The 23,053-nt window shown below is 48.5% G+C and overlaps 1 pseudogene across 1 annotated transcript; it reads left to right on the top strand.

The window, feature by feature from the left end:
• The first annotated feature begins 3,593 nt into the window (after nucleotides 1-3,593).
• LOC309333240 (E3 ubiquitin-protein ligase RNF183-like) lies at nucleotides 3,594-15,418 on the top strand (annotated as a pseudogene). Its single transcript has 2 exons — nucleotides 3,594-3,940; nucleotides 15,117-15,418. The product of its transcript is annotated as an E3 ubiquitin-protein ligase RNF183-like (transcript).
• The last annotated feature ends 7,635 nt before the right edge of the window (nucleotides 15,419-23,053 follow it).

Raw genomic sequence — 23,053 nt, 5'->3', positions numbered from 1 at the left:
AAAAAAAAAAATTATTAAAGTTTCAAAAATGTTACAAAAAAGAAAAAGAAAAAGAAAATAAGAAAAATACAAAATACAGAAAAATAAAAACAATTAAAAACATTTCAATCTTTCCATGTCTTGTCTTTCATTTACTTGTTTCCCTGACCTCCTCACACCTCCCTTTTTTGTATTCTAGTTCAATTAGCAGTTTCAGCAAATCCTTTCCATTTTTGCTTTTATCTTAATAATTTATCTTAATATATTGTAACTTTACATTCTCACCTATTCATAATCCAATTTTACCTTATTCTATAACATTACTGCTAAAAATTTGTGTTACTTCGTTTAACCTTATCTTGCCGTAAAACACCTTGAAACTTAAAACTTAATACTTATTTATACATAACTCCTTATATCATTTCTACTAAAGCCAGACAGTTTCATTCCAACATTTTCCCTAATATTCATTAATTTTACCCTAATTCCCCAAATTAAAAATTTTTCTTTATAGACTTTCCAATTTTCATCCAACGTCCCTTTTTCCTGGTCTCGGGTTATGTCAGCCCTTACTGTCCATTCCATTTAGTCCATCAACCTGGTAGTCTTATGTCCGAGGCTCTCAAATCTCTTCCATGCCCCTTCTGCAGATCTTCTTCTTGTTTATACTCATTGAGGAGTAGGTCTCTGGGGGATTTCAGCCCATAATTATCTCCATTTCCCCTCATCAAACCAGCGCATTCCCCACAGTCCCACTCCCCACAGTCATCAATATAATCCAAAGAATATTTAACAACATATTTCAAAGTCCCTCCAAGTTTAAGAGCCTCCTCAGCTCCAGACTCCCACAGGCCCATTCCAAATTCAATCTTCCAAAACAACGGCTTATGCTCCTGCAGGGCCTCAGATCTCTCCAATTGTATTGCTTGAGGTACCATCGCAACCTCTTCCATTATCATCTGCCCTTGCATTTGCACAGTCGAACCAGTTTCCTGAGTTGGTCTCTGTATAATTTCTGCGTCAGTATTCCCTATTTGTTCACATTCCCTGACTGCAACAGTCATCAAATCCAACTTCTCATTCATCAAATCCATCTTCTCGTGCAGCTGCTCCAACAAAACACTCGTCTTGCAGAAAGCAAGCACCAAAACTTCCTCCAAACACATTTTTATTCAAGGTCGCTGTCTGCTTCCACGATCTTAATCTCGCAGCTGTGAAGTCCCAAGTAAACTGCAGCAACAATTTGACAAGCTCCCTCTAGAGGAGACAGTTTCTATTTGTAACCATCTTTTTAAAGCATATCCAACAAAGGAAAGTTACTTTCAATTTTCGAATATTTTGTTTCTTTAGAATGCAAAAGGCAACATTGGAATCAATTTGTTTCTCTTTTTTTTTAGCTATCTGTCAAAATGTTCCATTCACAGTCAATGGACGTCTCAAACAATTTCTGTCTCTGACCCCCATTCCCAGGTTTGAGACGGTGGAAACTTATTTTTCTTTACTCCCTCTCCTGCAAACTTAAACAGTCAAGTTGGGGATTTTAGTGGTCATAAATGAAGGAAATTTCGACCTTTACAAAACAGTTTTCCAGGCTATTAGCTTACAAAGGTTTTGCTTCAGTCTATTTACAAAAAGCGGAAGGCGGACTTCCTGTTTTGAACCTTCCCGCTTCGATGCCAAATTAGGATGTTTCTTGATCCAATTTTCCGTTTCTACTCACGGGTACTTGTTTAGAGTCCAATTGTCAACAGAAAAAAGTCAGCGCTCTCCGGCGATGGCTATGCGGCTTCCCTCCGTGAAAGTAGCAATCAGTTCGCAGCACCGCACCGCTCACCCTACTTCACTCCGGAGCCCCAAAATGGGTTTCCCCGCGAGTAGGGGAGGCGCTCCTGGTGCTCTGCCGAACCCCACGTTCCCAGGCTTCCTCCACCTGGGATTTCTAGCGGGTCCCCGCCTTCGTCGTGGCGGGAAGACCCAGTTTCCACGAAGCCCGTTCCTCCGGTCGGAGGAACTCCGCCATTCGCCGATGGCGCTAACCCGGAAGTCCTAATGACCACCTCTTTCAGTGGGTCTGAGATCAAGGAGACGGTTGGTTTCAGGGTTCCCATCAATGGTGGTGACTTGCAAGGGAAAGTCTAGTGGTAACAGGTGCAACTGGTGCTCCAAGGCAAAGTCTCTGCTGAAAAAATTATCACTTGCCCCAGAATCAATTAACACCTGCACTTCCATTGGGTGGCCCTCTTTTGCAAGTCCAGGGCGTATTTAATCTCAGTCTTAAATGCCAGGTATTCTTGGGGGTTCCCTCCAAACTTGCTCACCAGCAATGGTACTTTTCTCCCAACTGGAGTGGTTCTGACCTGCTGGTCCTGCACTCTGTGCTCCTCAAGCCTCACTACAAGCTCGATGACGTGTGGCTCCAACTCCACGTTCCTCTGTACCATGGCTGCTACGTTCCATGCCTCCTCTCCCTCAGCGCCTCCGCCTGCAGCTCCCTTTTTGAGGTGACTCATCGTGTGTCTCTCTGCTGTTACACTTGAGCAACCGCAATGACTCCCAGATTGCTGTCAGATGGCAATGGTGGTTGCTTGTGAGTAACCAGTCAGGACTCCAACCTGTCTTTTACAGGTTTTATTTTGGTGCAAAACTATTTACAGTGTAGAACCACAAGTTCATGTCTGCCTCAATCGCTAGCAGAATCCGGGAGTGGTCATTTCCAGGTCCTCCCCCAACATAATAGCTTAGTCACCCCCAGCCTTTTCCTTCCTTCTTTGCATTTTACACCTCTGCGCAGGGTGGGTGACGGAAGAGGCATGCTTCCCTCCTGGCCAGCTTGCCCAGGAGCGGTGCTGAGGCTCCCAGCAGCATCCTCTGGTCCCTTCCCTTCTTCCCCACTGGAGGTGTGGCTTTCCCCACCACAGGAAGGGGAACTGCTTCACAAGATTTTCGGAGGTTCCCTGTAACCTAACTGCCCCTCTCCTTCCCTTCCCTGTTCCGATGGCAGTCCCCTGACAGTAATGATTAGATTAGAATGATGATATGGTATTATTTGTAGATGTGTGGTGTTTTTTTTGTTTTTTGTTTTTTTTTTTGTTTTTTTTGTGTGTGTGTTTTCCCTCTCTTGTGTTTTGGGGTGTTTTTCCTTGTTTGTACTGTTTCATTTTGGATTCAATGTTTGTAATTTTTGTTGTAATTTTGCATTGAAAATAAAATAAAATAGATTGCCATTGGCCTGTTCCAGCAGGCTGTTCTGATGTGGATGTTTATCTTCCCACCCTTGCCTTATCAATTGCTTTGCAAGAGAAGGGCTCACTTCCACTCTTAAACTTCATACTGCAAATTCCCTTGGGTGGAGGACCTCTCTCTTTGCATTTGCTGATGCTGTAAAAGCCAGATGTTGGAAAACTTGTCTCCCACCCCCACCAATGTTGAAGAACTACAACTCCCATCAGCCTCAGCAAGCACGGCCCTATGGCAAGCCAAATGTTCCCTCTCATGGGCCAAAGGTTCCACTGCATTGATGCTGCTGTATGATTACTGTCACTGGGTTTCCACCTGCCCTTGTTTTTTAGTCTCCTAGGTAGCAAAGGAGGCTGTGCTGTTGACTGGGTTTCCCCATGGCTGAGAAGCAGGTCCAGGGGCTGGAGGCTGAATGCCCCATCTGCTGAAACCCTTACGACAACACTTTTTGCACCCCAAGGTCCTTTAGTGCCAATATTCCTTCTGCATCAAGTGCCTGGCTCTTTTCAGCTTGGTGTCCCCAGCCCAGAACCGCTTGCAGTGCTCACTCTGCCGCCACCCTACTGTCCTCCCCTCCGACCAGCCTGTCACTGAGCTGCCCACCAATGAGGCCCTCCTGCGCCTGCTGTGCCTGGAGCCCAACCACATCATCCTGTAGGGTTGGCAGCTGTGCTTGAAGGAGCAGCGCAAGAGCAGGTACTTCCTCTGCCAGCCCAGGCTTTTCCAAGATGGCGGCTGTAACAACTTCTCCTCCGTGAACCCTCCTGGATTACAAACCTTTTATAGCCTCTTACAGCCTTTTACAGCCGTTTTTATAGCTGTTTTTATTAGACTTTTAATTATTTTACCTCTGTTAGAAGTTTTAACCGTTTTATCTCTACTGTTGGCCAGTCGTGGCCAATATACGTATTAACAAGGATACTCAAACCTTCTGCTGAGAAAGCCTGCTGCTGATTAGAAACGCCGCCTTGAAGACTGGGTTATGTTGAGCAGTGGAGGAGGAGTAGCAGAGGAGTTGTGTCCACAAAAGATAAGTTCTCTTTTTATCTCCGTTTATCTCTACTTTTAACCTCCGTAGTCAGTGAGACAGTGACAAATGGGTCATGGCAAGCGACCAAGATCTGCTGAGAAAGGTTGTTCACCTCCAAGAGTAAAGCAGTCAAAGCTTGAATCTCCCTCACCACCTACTAACAATAACAGCCAAACAGAGCAAGTAATTGTTTCTGCTGTCGAAACATACAACCGCTTTTGGCCTCTGTATGATCAAGGGGAGCTGGAAAAGCCAGTTGATCCAGGGGGGGATGGAAGCCATAGGGAAGCCCTCCTCCCTGACACCTTAATTACACCTTCGCCGTCACTAAAACAGGATGCATCAGGGCAAACTGCCTGTGATGGCCTGGGATTCCGAGTCTGAGAGTGATCCGGAGGAATCCCAGCCGGCGCAGGAGTCCCCGCCTCCAGGGCCGGCTGAACTGGGGCAAGGCCTAGTTGCTGAGGAAACTCAAGAGCAGGCACCAGGTGAAATCATTCAGGCCCCAGAGGTGCTGGAAGACTCAGTGGCTACAGGTGAGCCTCCCCCGGGGCCCAGTAACCCTTCGGCCTCTCCTGATCTGCAGAGGCTTAGGGCAGAGAGGCGAAGGGAACTGGTGTCTCCCAGGAGGAGTGCTCGCCTTAAGGCCAAGAGAGGCGGGGCTTCTGGGGGCCGGGACCGCCCCCGGCCTTAGAAGAAGATAAAGGTCAGGCAGCCCGGTCCCAGGTTGCGGGAGCAACGTCGTTGTTGGCTTTGGACCTTCCTGTGTTCCTGATCCCTGCTTGGCCTCCTGTTCCTGACCATCCGGTGCTCCTGTTCCCTGCTCGGCCTCCTGTTCCTGACCATCTGGTGTTCCTGTTCCCTGCTCGGCCTCTTGTTCCAGCGTTCCTGTTCCCCGCCCGGCTCTCCGCCTCGGACCTCGCCCCTCTTCGTGTGGACTCAGACTACGCTCACGGTACCTTTCCCCCGGGTCCAGCACAGTTTGCTCCCGCCCCACCCGCACTCCCCCTTCGTAGGGGTGCGTTCGGGAAGAGCCAGAGGCCATGGCTGACCAGGCGGCTGCACTGGTGGATTTGGCCCAGAGGAGCCAGACCTTGACTCACACCGTGCAGCAGCTCAGTGACGCGGTTGTGGCACTTCAGCAACGCTTGGAAGCCCTACCGGCTCCTGGGGCCGACGCCCCGGCTCCTGGCAAGTACCCAGTGGCTTTGCCTGAGAAATTTGATGGAGCCCCGGCCAGCTTTCCCATGTTCCTGGCCCAGGCCAAGCTGTATATTCAGGGGCGAGCCCGGAACTTTCCTGACGACCGCACCAAGGTGCACTTTTTGATTAGTTTGTTAAAGGACCAGGCGGCCAAGTGGGCGTTGCCGCTACTCAGGCAAGACTCCCCCTTGCTGGCAGACTATACGGGGTTTTGCAATCATTTGGAGGCCGCGTTCGGCAATCCCCAGAAAGGGAGTCAAGCCAACCGGGCGATTCGGCGTTTGAAACAGGGCAAGTCCACGGTGGCCGCATATACCACGGAGTTTCGGCTGCTGGCACAGGACTTGACCTGGAATGATTCGGCACTGCGGGAACAGTATCTCGAGGGGCTTTCAGACGAGGTACTGGACCAGTTGGCCACAATGGAACGCCCCACCACGCTAGACACTCTCATTCAACGGTGTCTACAAATAGACGATAGGTTGGAGGATCGTCGTCAGGCCCGGGGTCGCCGACACTTCCAGTTCACGGCACCAGCTTTTTCCAGCAGCCCCACGGGCACAACTGATTTAACGGAGGAGCCTATGCAGCTCGGGGCAGTGCGGCCACGCCTTTCCCCTGCAGAGAAGGCGCGGCGTCGGGAGGGAAATCTCTGTCTTTACTGTGGCGGAAGTGGACACTTCGCTCGGTCTTGTCCAGAGAAACGCCAGCCGCAGGGAAACCGCCAACCCCAGTAGCTGATGGCCCTAGCTACCGGGGGTCCCAAACAGCACAGAATGGGGCCGCACCAATTGAATTACAACACCTTATGGTTCCGGTACATCTATACCCTCCAGGAGGGCCATGGATTCTTACCCATGCTCTGGTGGATTCAGGGGCAACCCGCTCTTATATGGACGCTGCTTTTGCTGCCCAGCATCGGGTGCCACTTCGGAACAAGCCAGAACCGGTACAGGTGGAGGCAATCGACGGACGGCCACTACGTTCGGGCGCCGTCACTCAAGAGACCCAGCCCCTGGTCCTGTGCCTCCAGCAGCACCGTGAGATGCGAACTCTGGATATTGCCTCCATGCCCCGGTTCCCCCTGGTGCTTGGGATGGACTGGCTAGAGGCTCACAATGTGCAGATTGACTGGGTCAAACGGACTGTACACTTCCCAGTCCCTAATTCTCCTGCTGAGACTGAGATGCTAGCAGCTGCGCCCACTGAGGAGGCGGCTGCGACGCTCCCCGCTGAGTACCGGGACTATCACGACGTGTTCGAGGAACGGGGGGCAGACCAGCTGCCGCCGCATCGGTCCTTTGACTGCGGCATAGACCTCCAGCCCGGAGCGCCTCTACCGGTGAGTCGCTTATACTCGTTAACAGAGCCAGAGCGCGAGGCTTTGCAGGACTTCTTGCGCAAGAACCTGGAGCGTGGGTTCATTAGACCCTCTACCTCGCCCACTGCTGCGCCAGTGCTCTTTGTTAAAAAGAAATGTGGGGAGCTCCGCCTTTGCCATGATTACCGGGCCCTGAACAAAATTACCATCCCGGACCGGTACCCCTTGCCCCTTATTTCGGAGTTACTGGAGCGGGTGCAAGGGGCGCAGGTGTTCACCAAGCTAGACCTCCGGGGAGCCTACAATTTGATTCGGATCCGCGCCGGGGATGAGTGGAAGACAGCATTTGGGACCCGGTACGGACAGTTTGAATACCTGGTTATGCCCTTTGGTTTGTGCAACGCGCCTGCTGTGTTCCAACGGTACATCAACCACGTGTTCCAGGACTTGCTAGACAAGTACGTGGTGGTGTACTTGGATGACATTCTGGTTTACTCCCGTGACCCGGCGTGCCACGAGGGCCATGTCCGGACCGTGCTGCAGCGCTTGCGCGAGCATCGTCTGTATGCAAAGCTCAGCAAGTGCGAGTTCCATCAGCAGTCAGTGGACTTCCTGGGTCATCGACTCTCACCAGGTGGGGTGCAAATGGATCCTGGGAAGGTGGCAGCGGTTCGAGAATGGGCGGCACCTCGGAACCGCAAGGACCTACAGCGTTTCCTGGGGTTCGCCAACTATTACCGGACCTTCATTGCAGATTATGCTCACCGCACCATCCCGTTGACCCGGCTTCTGCGCCCCAAGACGCCGTTTTCCTGGGACAAGGAGGCGGAGGAGGCATTTCAAGGGTTGAAGGCCTGTTTCCAGAGAGCGCCAATCTTGCAACATCCGGATCCTTCTCGACCCTTTGTGGTAGAGACTGACGCCTCCAGTACGGCTCTCGGTGCCGTCTTGTCTCAGCAGCACGGACCGGAAGCGCCACTCTTACCCTGCGCCTTCTATTCCCGCCAGCTCCTTCCAGCGGAGCGTAACTATACCGTGTGGGAGCGGGAACTGCTGGCCATCAAGGTGGCCTTTGAGGTTTGGCGCCACCATCTTGAAGGAGCAAGACACCCGGTGGAGGTGAGAACCGACCACCGGAACCTAGAATACCTCCAGACCACCCGCAAGCTGAACCAAAGGCAGATCCGGTGGGCGTTGTTCTTTTCCCGGTTCCAGTTCCGGATCCGCTACATCCCTAGCTCCCAAAACCAGAAGGCGGATGCCCTGTCCCGGAAACCTGAAGACAACGCAGACACGGTTCAGCAAGCAGCACCCACCACGATCCTACCACCAGCTGCGTTCCTGGCCACCCAGGAGGTCGAGCCACTGCAGGCTCGGGTGCGGGAACAGCAGCGGGTCGACGCTTGGGCCCAGGAACGACTCCGGGAACTGGCCGAAGGATCATGCCCTCAGTATCCAGGGCTGGTCTCGCATCAGGGTCTTCTGCTGCACTACGGGCGCCTGTACATCCCACCAGGGCCGCTGCGGGCTGAGGTTCTCCGGATGACCCATGACGCTCCAGCGGCGGGGCACTTTGGGCGGTATCGGACCACCCATCTGGTAAGCCGTGAGTTTTGGTGGCCCCGTTTGAAGGCTGACGTGGCTCGCTACGTCGCTGGTTGTGACGTCTGCAGGCGGGCCAAGGGGCCTACCGGGCGACCCCCCGGCCTCCTTCAGCCGTTGCCGGTTCCACCACGTCCTTGGCACACAGTTTCTCTAGACTTTGTAGTGGAGTTACCCCCGTCTCGTGGCTGCACCTGCCTTCTAGTTTTCTCCGACCACTTCACGAAGATGGTGCACTGTGCCCCCTGCCCATCCATACCCTCAGCTAAGGAAACCGCGCAGCTGTACCTTCAGCATGTCTTCCGCCTGCATGGCCTACCTGAGCGTGTAGTATCCGACCGCGGCGTTCAGTTCACGTCCCGGTTTTGGCGTGCTTTGCACCAGGCCCTCGGAACAGAGGTCTGTCTCTCATCTGCTTACCACCCACAGACTGATGGCCAGACGGAACGGGCGAACGCGGTACTGGAACAGTACCTCCGGTGTTACTGCAGCTACCAGCAGGACGACTGGGTCGACCACCTAGCATTGGCGGAGTTCGCTTATAACAACGCGGTGAATGCGTCCACCCAGCAGACCCCGTTCCAAGCCAGTTATGGCCTTCATCCACGGTTGTTTCCGGATGTGCTGCCGGCATCTACGGTCCCTGCGGTGACAGAGTGGCTTCAGGAGCTCCAGTCCCAGCAACAGCTGTTGATGGAGCAGCTGCACCAGGCCAAGGAGGCGTACAAGGTCCAGGCCGACCGCCACCGCCAGGTGGGGCCGGAACTTCACGTCGGTGACTTGGTATGGCTTTCCACTCGCCACCTCCACCCTTCTCGACCTTCGCGGAAGCTGGACGCCCGGTTCACCGGCCCGTTCCCTATCGTGGACCAGGTCTCGCCTGTGGCATTCCGTCTCCGGTTGCCAGCAAACCTGAAGGTTCACCCGGTATTCCACAGGTCCCTTCTGAGTCCGGTGGCCCCACCCGACGAGTTCCACCCGGACCGTCCCCGACCGCAGCCAGTCTTGGTGCAGGGAGAGCCTGAGTACGAGGTGGAACGCATCCTGGACTCCCGATACCGCAGGGGAAGGCTGCAGTATCTCATTGACTGGAAGGGGTATGGGCCAGAGGACCGTTCCTGGGAACCAGCGGTCAACGTCCACGCACCTGCCTGCATCCGGGAGTTTCATGCAGCGTACCCCAGCAAGCCGGGTCCGGGCCCTCAAGTGAGGGGGGGGCCTGGGAGGGGGGATGGTGTGATGGCCTGGGATTCCGAGTCTGAGAGTGATCCGGAGGAATCCCAGCCGGCGCAGGAGTCCCCGCCTCCAGGGCCGGCTGAACTGGGGCAAGGCCTAGTTGCTGAGGAAACTCAAGAGCAGGCACCAGGTGAAATCATTCAGGCCCCAGAGGTGCTGGAAGACTCAGTGGCTACAGGTGAGCCTCCCCCGGGGCCCAGTAACCCTTCGGCCTCTCCTGATCTGCAGAGGCTTAGGGCAGAGAGGCGAAGGGAACTGGTGTCTCCCAGGAGGAGTGCTCGCCTTAAGGCCAAGAGAGGCGGGGCTTCTGGGGGCCGGGACCGCCCCCGGCCTTAGAAGAAGATAAAGGTCAGGCAGCCCGGTCCCAGGTTGCGGGAGCAACGTCGTTGTTGGCTTTGGACCTTCCTGTGTTCCTGATCCCTGCTTGGCCTCCTGTTCCTGACCATCCGGTGCTCCTGTTCCCTGCTCGGCCTCCTGTTCCTGACCATCCGGTGTTCCTGTTCCCTGCTCGGCCTCTTGTTCCAGCGTTCCTGTTCCCCGCCCGGCTCTCCGCCTCGGACCTCGCCCCTCTTCGTGTGGACTCAGACTACGCTCACGGTACCTTTCCCCCGGGTCCAGCACACTGCCCATGAATCAGTACCTGATCAAATACAACTAGTAATCAGGACTTTAAGCTTCATTTTCAAGGAATTGGAAGGGATTTCTTTATCTTTGAATAAACTTTCACAAGCCCTTCTGACTCATCCATCTTCCTCAACTGAGCTATCTAATTTGCATCAATCTCCTGTGCAGCTTGTAAGTGCCTTAAAGAGACAACATGACCAGAAATCTCACCTTAAGGGTTCTAGAAGCAGGCTGCCACTGCCCCAAAGGAACAAGCAATCCTTGATTTTTCAACCTAATAAAATATGTCTATCCATTTTTTCCTGTGACGCCCCCAGACTTAGGTGGAATAACCTGAGGATGGCTAAAGGGTACCTACGTGATTTGCTAAATATCCCTTTTTTCCAGATAGATCTTATATCTGTAGTACCCCTAAATGCCACGCCCTGGCCAAGGAAATTTATGCTCTCCTTCCAGTCTGCAAGGATCCTACATCTTCTTGCAAGACAAAAAGACCAGCTGGCAGCCTGGGAGATTGTAACAACAAGAGTCTTTAAGGACACAAGTGTCAAACCTCTTTTTGCCAACATCTTAACCGGCAATGAATGCTCGTTACCTCCTTCTGTCCCTATTATAAAGGAAAAAACACCTAGCCGGCTACCCCCTGTTCCACCTGCGATCCCAAGTGTCCATCTAGTTACGCTGAGGAATGATCCAATTGCAAGCGGAGATTGGAATATCCCTGAAGAGAGAAATCTTATCTCCTCTTATGGAAAACTCCCTTCAGAAGAACAGCAGGCTATTCTCGACAGATTGGATCTACTCAAACAAAGACTCCTATCGCAAGGGGACCCCTCTATGCCAACGAGAGAGGAGAGCAGGCGCTCCACGTCCCACAAGGCGTCTCCATCAAATGCCTTGACAAGCTTTCAACCTGCTACTTTGTTACCCCCTACTGATCTGAATCAGCAGTCACCTGTTGACCAACAGCACCATTCTACCGTGGAGGAAGTCGATAAACTCAACACTCCCGTCTCAGACCTTATGTCCAATCAAAATATGGAACTTGATGAATCCTTTGCTTCAATGCCAGAGCTAGAATCTACCCTGTCTGAAGATCACCAGGAAATGATTATGCATGCACCATCCCCACGCTCACGTCCTTCTATACATCTGCGTGATAATTCTTCTCCATCTGCGCAGCAACTACAAGTGATGGCTGGAACACCTCTTAGCGCTACCCTGGTTAAGACTGACAACTCGGACGGATCTACTAGTATAGCCCATCAACGACCTACTACTACTCACCTCAATGAACAGCATCCGACCTCACTAACTTTGCCTAATTCTTCCTCCCCGGCAAAGCCCTCCCTGCCTGTTAATGTTACCAAATCATGGATTCGATCAACACAGAAGAAGACCTTATCCGCACAAACTAAAATTACTGATTTCTTTATGGGTCCTCCTTCTACCTCCAAGAACCTATTAAACAACTCAAAGTGACAATTACCGGGACAGCACAAGGATCTGACATTATCAATACTTAGCTGGAACATTGCTGGTTGGAGAACCAAAAAATCAGATCCCGAATTCAGGAAGTACATAAATTCATTTAATATCATCCTATTCCAAGAAACATGGGATGAGGAAGAGATTACCATAGACGGCTTTGATCTTCTAACACTTCCGGCCTCCCCTTCCTTGAAAGGTGGTCGCCCCAAAGGGGGTCTTTTGATTGGGATCTCACTCCAACTTCACGCCAAATTCACTCTGGTACGGGCTTCCCCGCCTTTTGCTCTATCTGGACTGATCGCAGAAGGGAAGTCCTCATTATTAATTACTAATGTCTATCTCCCCCCTGAAGGCTCTGCACCTGATCTTGATTGGAGATGGGAATTATTTGAAAATCACCTATTGTCATGTCATACTAAATGCCCTAACTCGTACTCCTTAATTGGGGGAGACATTAATGCTCGTATTGCCACAAATTGGGACCTACTAACCAAGTCCAAATGGTGGACTCCCCCATGCTTGGACAACTTTGACTTGGAACATGCCAGAATTAGAACTTCAAAGGACAACAGAGTAAACAAAGCAGGAGTGACTCTTTACCAAATGGCCATTCGCCTGAATCTAGTCTTCTTGAACGGCACCTTCCCCCCCGACATACCGGGGGAGTTTACTCACCTGGGACTAGCATCTAACAGTGTTATTGATTACTTTTAGATCTCTGCAAATTTGCCCGTTAATGTACTTTCCTTCCAAGTTGAAAACCAACCTTTCAGTGATCACCTTCCAATAGTGACCACTTTGTCATTGTTCCGGTGCCAGAAGGACTATAAACACTCAGTCCTTCTGGAAACCTCATCATCGACCAAAATAAGAGGGATCAAATGGTCGGAGGCTGTGGCCCAAAAATACCAGGAATTTTTTCATAGGGAAATCATTGCCTATCTACCTCAAATAACTACTGATTTACAAGATTTCAATTCGGTTTTGAAACTTTTTAACCTTCTTATAACAAACCTTACCACTTTTTTTACATCACCTCCTCAAAAGGCGAAAGTGGCGCATTGCAATACTGGGGCCCCTTGGTTTAACACCTCTTGCAAACAAGCAAGATCCCTTCTTCATTCTATCTATAATGAATACAAAAACTCTAATGCCCAGGCTCTACCACCCTCCTATTTACAAGCCAAAAGAGCATACAAACAGACTTTAAAGCTGGCCAAACGCGAGTGGTACCAAAAGCGTTGGCGAGCCTTGATTGCGGCCTCTAGATCCCGCAGACCACAGGAATTTTGGGCTCCGATAAACAAAAGAGGAAGGAAGTACCCACTGGCGATTATCCCTGCGCCCACATGGGAACAATTCTTGAGTAAATATTTCTCTTTGGCAGAGGAATCCAACTCACCCACGGAATTCCGAGCCGACCATCTACCTTTGTGGCCCTCTACCGACCCAGAACTGATAATGGACTTGATACTAGATCTGAAAACGGGCAAAGCCCCTGGGCCGGATCTAGTCCCTGCTGAGGCTATTGTTGCGCAACCGAGGTGGTGGGCTGAAATTCTGGCCAAAGTCTTTGATGCAATTAATTCTACGGGGCTTATCCCTAGGTCATGGAAGGAGGCCGTGATCGTACCAGTCCATAAAAAGGGTCCCCCTGCTGACCCAGAGAATTATCGGAACATCAGCCTTTTGTCTATCATCGGGAAAATCTATGCACAATTTTTGCTGTCTAAGCTGTCCCATTGGGCATACGACTCAAACTTGATTGGCCATGAGCAAGCGGGCTTTAGGAACAATTATTCGACCACTGACCATATGGTAATTATGTATCATCTTGCCAGAAAATATTCTGCCCCGAGTCGGGGGCGCCTATGTGTTGCTTTCATAGACTTAAAGGCCGCCTTCGACAGTATCCCAAGAAACTGTCTATGGAAGAAATTAGAGAGATGGGGCATAGATAGAAGGCTGTTATGGCTTATAACCCAATTACACCACGGGTCGTCGGCTAGAGTGAGACTTACACCGGCGGGAAACCTATCCAATGAGGTCCCAATAAATAGAGGAGTGCGCCAAGGCTGCATTTTGGCCCCACTCCTCTTCAACTTGTTTATTAGCGACATGAAGCTCTTTCTGAGTGAGTCTCAAGCCAACATTCATGCCCCCCGCCTAGCTGATTTTCGCTGCCCTCTGCTCTTATATGCTGACGATGCAGCGATCCTTTCCTACTCTAGAGTCGGTTTATGCAGAGCTCTAAAGATTTTTGCGGCTTATTGCAAACTCAACCACCTGACAATTAATCATGGAAAATCAAAAGTACTGGTCTTTACCAGGTCTCGGAAAACTTACAGCTGGAAGTTAGATGGAGTCCAATTAGAACAGGTTTTCAAATTTAAATACCTGGGAGTCTTTTTTCACTATAACCTAAGCTGGAAGCCACAGATACAGTATTTACTGAACAAAGGGAAAACAATACTTTACACTCTACTCCAATTTTTTGCGGCCGACGGAGCCTCCCACATCCCTTCTGCATTGAAGGTGTACCACGCAAAAGTGGTTTCCACCCTCTGTTATGCTGCCCCGCTCTGGGCCCCAGGGTCCAATTTAACATCGCTGGGGACATTGCAGAATCAGTTTCTCCGTCGCCTCCTGAAACTCCCCATGTGTGTGAGCAATGCAGCCATACATCTGGAGTTAAGGATTGCATCATTGGAGACGGTCATCTGGAAGCGAGTCTTTGGCTATTGGCTGTCCAGCTGGCATAGGCTTCCCGACCATTACCTCTTTCAGTGCCTCTGGCGGGATGACTTTGTTAACCCGTGGGTAGGAAAAATCCATGCCAAACTTCTGAGCATCGGAATTTCCCCAGCGGACTCCTTAAAGATGAACCTACGCTCAGCCAAAAGCCTTATCGAGCAAAGATTAGCAGACATTGAAAATCAACACAACCTCTCCAGGGGTGGGGGTGTCTGCTCCCCCAGGTATCACGGAATAACCCCACCACTTGGCCTTCCATCATACATGTCATCTCTTTCATCTGTACCACACCGACTTGCATTTGCATTCCTTCTGTAACTCTGCAGGTGGCGAGATTCCTGAATGCGGTTATCTCACACACAAAAACCACCAAAAAACAACAACAACAACAAAAACTAATTGGACAGTCATGATGAGAGTGCATGACGGATCTCGTCTCCAGTTCTCCTTTTTCTGTGAACCGTCCCTTGGATCTTTCCGGGCCCCAAGCTGTTACTTGTCACTGCTCAATGACCCACCCTTGCATCGTGGTGTTCCCCTTCTGTTGTTAGATATATTGGTTTTTATGCTTCTGTGCTTTTATGTTTGTACATATTTTATGGGCTAATAGCCGTAAAAAGAAATTTAATTTAAATTTACACCCTGGACCTGGGCCCAGTGAGAGATCCAAGCATTGAGAGCTACTGTGAGCCAAGCCGCCTGGCTAGTGCTACCACTGCCACCACAACCCTGCCCAACCACCACCGCTCCCCAATGTGGGCGTGTGCCTACAACCCCCAGCTCCAGATTTTCACCTACCTGATGGCTGTCATCTTAAGCGTGACTTTACTACTCATCTTCTCCATCTTTTGGACGAGGCAGCTCTTTGGGGGCTGGGGATGAAAGGGACCAGCAGCCTTCTCAGGCGGAAGATGCTGAGGGCAGGGTAGAGGTGGTTGGCGAGCAGCAGCAAAGTGTTGGGAGTGTTGGTTTCTGCTTCCTTCACTGTGCAGCGAAATGCTTGTCACGGGACATTGTTTTGCATTCCACAGTCAGAGTACTGTTGGGTTCCCACGGGAATGGGCGACTGGATGTGACGTTCACTGGTTTCCTGTTTTTCACTGTTCTCTCAGTGTTCTTTGTTTCCGAGAAGAACTTGCTTCTCTGCTCTCGCAGAGGAAAGATGCATGTTTGTATTCTCTCAGCATAGAAGTGTAAATAAAGTTAAGAATGTGGCACATAGTGCTTATCTTCCACTGTGTGTGACGACGCTCTGTTTGGGCTCCAGAGAAGACGAGCCTGTATCAGCTTCAGCTTCAGATGGGCAGAAGCTGGTCAAAAACCTCACATTTTTGGTTATGGGCCCAGAAAAACGCAATCAAACTGAAGAATGGCTCCTGGCAAAGGAACAAAGAACCAGAGGATCGGAATGCCAGCAAGGGCAGAGAGACGGGTCGGTGTTATCTGCTCTGTGCATCAAGATGATTGATGAGAGGTATGTGCTCATGCTCCGGGCAGCCTGCCAGCTCCTAATTAATGGCTTTATGGCTGGACTTTGAACTTTTAAAGCCGTCTGCTCGGCAGAGGCTTGGGAGGCTTGAAAACCGAAAGTGCCTTTTAAAAGTGCTTTTGGAATGAAGCTGCAGTAAACACAGACGCAGCTTGTTTAAAGCAGCAGAGATGACGCAGAAGGCTAATGCCAGAGTCATGATGGCCCTTCAGGATGCTTGTGGGATTCCTAAGCTCAATAAAAAGAATTACGCGAACCGGGTAGTCTACGCAGAGGCTATTCTGCGAAAAGAAGGTCTGTTTACAGTTATTTCAGACGCCCCCCCAGCTCCAATAACTGATGAATGGGCAGCTAAGGATTCCAAAGCAAGGGGAACTCTTACATTGATAGTCTCCCCAGAAGAGCTCTGTCTGTTGCGTGATAAGACCGTCTGGTAGTGTGGATTTTTGCCCCAGCTGTGGTCCTGTGGTGCACTCTCTCTAGTGCTTGGTAGGCCTCATGAGCAGTCTCCAGCCCCTCTACCAAAGGTAGCTGCGAGCCCTCCAAACTGAGCACAATAGCTCCCAGGGCTTTCTGGTTTTTTCTCTGTGAAGCATGAGCAGTTGCGATATCTGCTGCCGAAGCATCGGCTGCCGCTTGTTGTGGAGGCCCTAGTACCGCCTCCCACAGACCCTTGGCTACCAGCCAGGCCTTCAGCTTCCTGCTCCACTCCTCCCAATTTCTTCCGTTCAATTTTTCAAACGGGACGGCGTATGATTCATGGCTGTCTGCCATCTTCTCCCCCGGGGCTGAGCGTACTCACGTAACAGCAGCTCCTCCTGGCACCCGGTCCTCGGAGATCCGATCCTCCCAGCGAGCTCCGCTGCCTCAAACCTTAGGCAGGACTCCAGCTGGCTTCAGCTTCCTCTCAGCTGGCTTCCACACACACCAGCACGACTTGGCAACAGTTTCAAAGGCTTGGCTGACCTCCCATAACCTGTGGCTTTTGGATGGAGTCCGGCACGCTTCCCTGTGCCCCACTGGACTCCCGTGGATAGCTTTCCGTCAGCTTCCTGTAGCAGAGTCGTCGCAGCGGTAGAAAACTGTTGCAGTGTGTGTGTAATAAATCAGACTGCACGCAAGCGTTCTTGCTTATCTCTAACAGTCTTTAATCGTGTAGAAAAACATCATAAATCAGCCCGGCGAGAGAGCGCACATCTTGCTGCCTCGCCGCAAAAGCGAAAGGAAAAAAACACACAGAGAAACACTCCCCTCTGGGAACATAGCCACGCCTCAGAATGTGAGACATCACTCAGAACTGTTTAACCCTGTAAGTTCTGATTCTCTTCACAAGCCAGAGAAATTTGGGACACTTTGAGAGATTCTCATTTAAGGACAGAAGCTGGTGCTTCTTTGTTCTACTATGCCAAGCTGCATGATATGGCACTTGCTGAAGGTGCAGATGTGCGTACACATCTGATGGAGATGCAGAATCTGAGACATGAGCTGCAACAGAGAGGACTCACCTTTCCAGAGGCTGTGTATTCCTTCATGATACTACATTCTTTGGGTTCAAGTTGGGAGTCCGTTGCCACTCAGATTGCTGTTCAGCCAACTGCTCAGATCACAGTAGCCCATGTTACTGCCGTGATTCAGAACGAAGCAGACCGCCGAGGTGCTAGCTGCATGGGTAAGGGGGAGTCTTCACAGACGTCATCCCAGAATGTCTAGGCCATATGAAGAGGGAATGCAGATATCCCAGGGCCAAGACAGAGCAACGCAGCGAAAGCTCATCGCGTGGAAGAGGCAAAGGCAAAGGTCCGGTGTCCAGGACAACGCAGCACAAGGCAATGGTCTCATGCTTCACTCCAAAGGTTGCAAAGGTCCAGAAGATGTCTACATCTTTCTTCGTGGTGGATTCGGGTGCCACGAGACATTTATGCAACGACAAGCGACCGTTCGTGTCTTTTACACCGCAGGAAGGTGCGATTCACCAGGCGGATGACCACACGATCTCCAGTCAAGGCTACGGAACTGTTGTTCTTCACAGTTTGGACTTATCGATACAAGATGTGCTCTACGTTCCAGATGCCACACACAATCTACTCAGTGTTGCGCAGCTGAATGAACGGAACATTGACGTTTCCTTCAAGAACAAGAAGTGCACCATCACAAAGAAAAACGATTATGTATTGCATGCTGAATATGTTGATCGTTTGTTTGTTTTGTATTATGATGATGATGTGGAGGATGAAACTTGTTGCATTGCAGGTTCTAACAAAGGTTTGCATGCAGAATGTATTCATGATTTTCACAGGAAATTTGGTCATTTGCATTTTGAGGCAGTATCTAAAATGCCTGCCTTGGTTGAAGGTATGACTATTAAACCCTGCAGGTACCACATGAAGTGTAAGGCATGCGCAGCAAACAAGGTGAAAATGGCTGCGAAAGGTAAGGTGTCTAGTAGGCAAGCTACAGAACCATACCAGGTTGTTCATGCTGATTTGGTTGGTCCACTGTCGACCTCTTTGGGTGGAAACAGATACTTCATGGTTCTCATTGATGCATTTTCCAGGTATATTTATGTGTACAATCTCAAGCAGAAATCAGAGGCTTTTCCAAGGTTCAAGGAATTCTGTGCTTGGTTGGAAAACGTGCATGGTAAGAAGATAAAGACTTTTTTCACTGATCGCGGGGGGGAATTCACTTCTCAGCAGTTTGAAGCTTTTCTGACTGAGAAAGGAATTCAACACAATTTGTCTAGTCCTCGCTCGCCATGGCAGAATGGACTTTGCGAGAGGGCAAATCAGACATTGCTAAAGGGTATGAAAACCTTGCTGCATGATGCCAATCTTCCAGAGAGTTATTGGGCCGAATCTCTCTCTTGTTTTGTTTACAGTTATAATTGCAGGTTATCTTCAGCGATTGGTTGTACCCCCTATGAGAAGATGTTTGGCAAGAAGCCATACATCAAGCACATGAGAATTTTTGGTTCTGACATGTGGGTTCACACACCACAAAGCTCCAAGTTAGGCAAGCGTGGATTGCATGGTATCTTTCTAGGTTATCAGAAAGGTTCTTACAGAATAATGATGACTGACTCTAAGACAATTAGGCTCACAAGAAGTGTTGAGTACAATGCCAAGTGGGGGGAGAATGTGGGAATTTTCCAATGCTATCCTGATGACAGTGATGAGACTGAGGATAGGCAACAGCCACAGCAGCAGCAACAACCACAGCTGCCGCAACAACCCACACCCACTGATGAAGGTCCTGATTCTGAGTCTGAAACTGAATCGGGTGATTCAGAGGATTTCAAGAGTGCGAAAGCCTCTATGCGACCCTTTGAAAGCTCTGATCAAGAACTGGAGGAACCATTGTTCACAATAGGTCATTTTTCTCCTAAGAAGGAAGAGGAGAGTGTTGAAGACTTACGGCTAATTCGCAGGTCACAAAGAGCCACAAAAGGCAGACCTCCAAAGAGATTTGCTGATGAGTTTGCTAAGACAGCAGTAGCAGCTGTTAAAAGCTCCAAGAAGGTATTTGAACCTTCAAGTTTCCAAGAAATCCAGGATTTGGATTCAAAGGATGCTGAGCCATGGTTAAATGCCATGAAGGCTGAGCTTGATTCCTTAGAGAGGAACAAAACATGGGAGCTAGTTCCAGTAGTTCCAGGAATGAAACTGCTTGGAAGCAAATGGGTCTTCAAAGCGAAGACTGATCAAAATGGCAAGATAGTCAGACACAAAGCCAGATTGGTAGCCAGGGGTTTTTCACAGGTACCAGGTGAAGACTATCACGAGACCTACTCACCCACCGTGAGGTATGAGAGCATTAGGCTTATGCTCAAGCTTGCTGCAGAGGAGAATCTACACGTTAGTCACCACGATGTAAATACAGCATTTTTGTACGGATCTCTAGGTGAATCACTTTATATGCTTCCACCTGATGGCGTACAGGTAAAACAGGGATTTGTTTGTGCTCTGAAGAAGTCTCTTTATGGTCTCAAACAAAGTGCACGGTGTTGGCACACTAAACTCACTGAAGTATTGTTTTCTCTAGGTTTTAAGCAAGGGAAAGCTGATCCATGTGTATTTGTCAAAGAGGAGGGGCAAAAGAAGCTGTATTGCTTGTTTTATGTTGATGATATTTTATTCTTTTGGAAAGATGTCACAATGTACAATAGCGCCCTAGCTCAACTGAAAGAGCACTTTGACATGAAAGATCTTGGTGAGGTAAACAACTACCTATCTCTGGAAATAGAAAGAGATCAAGAATGGTAACATTCTAGTACACCAGTCACGGAATTTTTTTTTTCTTTTTCGTTTTATAATGATATTTATTAAATTTGTTTAAACAATAAAAGACATACATAATAACATAGTATTTTCCAATATCCACCTTTCATTCTCATCTTTGGACTTCCTCACATCTCTTGTTCCTGCATTCTAAACTCATAGATTTTACTAGCAAATTATTAACTTGTTTCAATTCATATAATATAATTTTCCAATATTAAATCTCAAATTTTAGAATTTAAATCACTCTTTTGGAGACTTAATTATAACATACTATTTATCCAAAATTTGTCTTTTCTTTCAATTGCATTTAGATTTATATTCCTTATAACTAATTTGTTGGAGCCAAACTATTGCTAATCTTACATCTTTCTTAGCATTCATACAATTTACAATATTTTTGTAGATAGTCCTTAAATTTCTTCCAGTCCTCCTCCACCAGTTCTTCTCCCAGGTCTCGGATTCTGCCAGTCATCTCCGCCAGTTCCATATAGTCCATCAGTTGCATCTGCCATTCTTCCAGTGTGGGCAAATCTTGAGTTTTCCAGCATTTGGCGATGAGTATCCTTGCTGCTGTTGTAGCATACATAAAAAAAGTTCGATCCTTCTTTTGCACACTCTGGCCGACAATGCCTAAAAGAAAGGCCTCTGGTTTCTTAGGGAAGGTATACTTAAATACCTTTTTCAGCTCGTTATATATCATTTCCCAGAAAGCCTTCACTCTAGGGCAAGTCCACCAGAGGTGAAAGAATGTTCCTTCAACTTCTTTACACTTCCAACATTTATTGTCAGACAAATGGTATATCTTTGCAAGCTTGACTGGAGTCATGTACCACCTATATATCATTTTCATAATGTTTTCTTTCAAGGCATTACATGCCGTAAATCTCAAACCTGTGGTCCATAACTTTTCCCAGTCAGCAAACATGATGTTGTACCCTATGTCCTGTGCCCATTTTATCATAGCTGATTTGACCGTTTCATCCTGTGTATTCCATTTTAGCAGCAAGTTATACATTCTTGAAAGTATCTTAGAGCTGGGTTCTAACAGTTCTGTTTCTAACTTTGATTTTTCCACCTGGAATCCTAACTTTTTATCTGACTTAAAAGCTTCTTTGATCTGAGCATAATGTAGCCAATCTCGCACTTTCCCCTTTAGTTTCTCCAAACTCTGCAACCTCCAATTGTCTCCATCTTTTTCTATTATTTCCCAATATTTCGGCCATTTGGCCTCCATATTGAGTCTTTTTGGGGCCTTAGCCTCCATTGGTGATAACCACCTTGGGGTCTTATTTTCCAATAAGTCTTTATATTTTGACCAGACATTGAACACTGCTTTTCTGACGACATGATTCTTGAAAGCCTTATGTATTTTAACCTTGTCATACCACAGATATGCATGCCAACCAAAAACATTGTTAAATCCTTCCAAATCTAAAACATCAGTGTTTTCTAGAAGTAGCCAATCTTTCAACCAGCAGAAAGCTGCTGATTCATAATACAACTTTAAGTCTGGCAGGGCAAAGCCCCCTCTTTCTTTAGCATCAGTTAGTATCTTAAACTTAATTCTGGGCTTTTTGCCCTGCCAGACAAATTTAGAAATATCTCTCTGCCACCTCCCAAAACACTCCATTTTATCCACAATCTGCAAAGTTTGAAACAAAAACAGCATTTTTGGCAATACATTCATCTTAATAGCAGCAATACGTCCTGACAAGGAAAGTTTCAGTCTTGACCAAACATCTAGATCCCTTTTGATTTCAGACCAGCATTTTTCATAATTATCTTTGTATAAATTCATGTTCTTCGCTGTTATGTTTACCCCTAGGTATCTTACTTTTTTGACCACATTTAATTCTGTCTCTTTCTGAAACCTTTCTGACTCTAAAGAAGTCAAGTTTTTTTCCAAAACCTTGGTTTTTTGCTTATTAAGTTTAAATCCCGCCACTCGACCAAACTCATAAATCAGTTGCAATACCCTTTTGGTACTAGGCTCTGGCTCCTGTAAAGTCAATACTAGGTCATCTGCAAATGCTTTAAGTTTATACTGTTTCGCTCCGACCTGAATACCTTCCACCAACCGGTCTCCTCTAATCATATTTAAGAGCACTTCCAGGACCGATATAAATAACAAAGGGGATATAGGGCAACCTTGTCGTGTTCCTTTTTCAATTTTAAACTCTTCTGTCACCACATTGTTCACTATCAATTTTGCCTTTTGCTCTGAATAAATTGCCTCTATCCCATTCTGAAACCCCCGCCCCACTCCCATTCCTTCCAAGTTTTTCTTCATGAACTTCCAAGAAATGTTGTCAAAGGCCTTCTCCGCATCTATAAATATCAACACTGCGTTTGTATTGATGTTTGTTTGCAAGAGTTCCAAAATATCAATAATGTTCCTTGTATTAGCAAACAAATGTCTACCTGGGAGAAAGCCTGCTTGGTCCTTATGAATCACTTCATTTAACACTTTTTTGAATCTACTTGCTAAAATGTCTGCAAATATTTTATAATCCACATTCAGGAGGGAGATGGGGCGGTAGTTCTTAAGTTGTGTCTTTTCAGATTCTGTTTTCGTTATAAGTGTGATGAAAGCCTCTTTCCACGACTCCGGTGCCTTCTTCCCTTCCATAATTTCATTACAAACCTCCATTAATGGATGTATCAGATAGTCTTTCAATGTCTTATAATATTTGGAGGTGAGTCCATCTGGCCCTGGAGATTTGCCCAGTTGCATGTTCTGAATGGCTTCTTCCATCTCTGGTTGTGTTATTTTATAGTTCAGGATTGTTCTGTTTCGCAGAGACAAC

Source organism: Podarcis erhardii (assembly GCF_964252035.2).
Source record: "Podarcis erhardii genome assembly, chromosome: W".
Taxonomy (NCBI): Eukaryota; Metazoa; Chordata; class Lepidosauria; order Squamata; family Lacertidae; genus Podarcis; species Podarcis erhardii.
The sequence above is the reverse complement of the archived record's forward strand: the minus strand, read 5'-3'. Positions and strand labels throughout refer to the sequence as shown.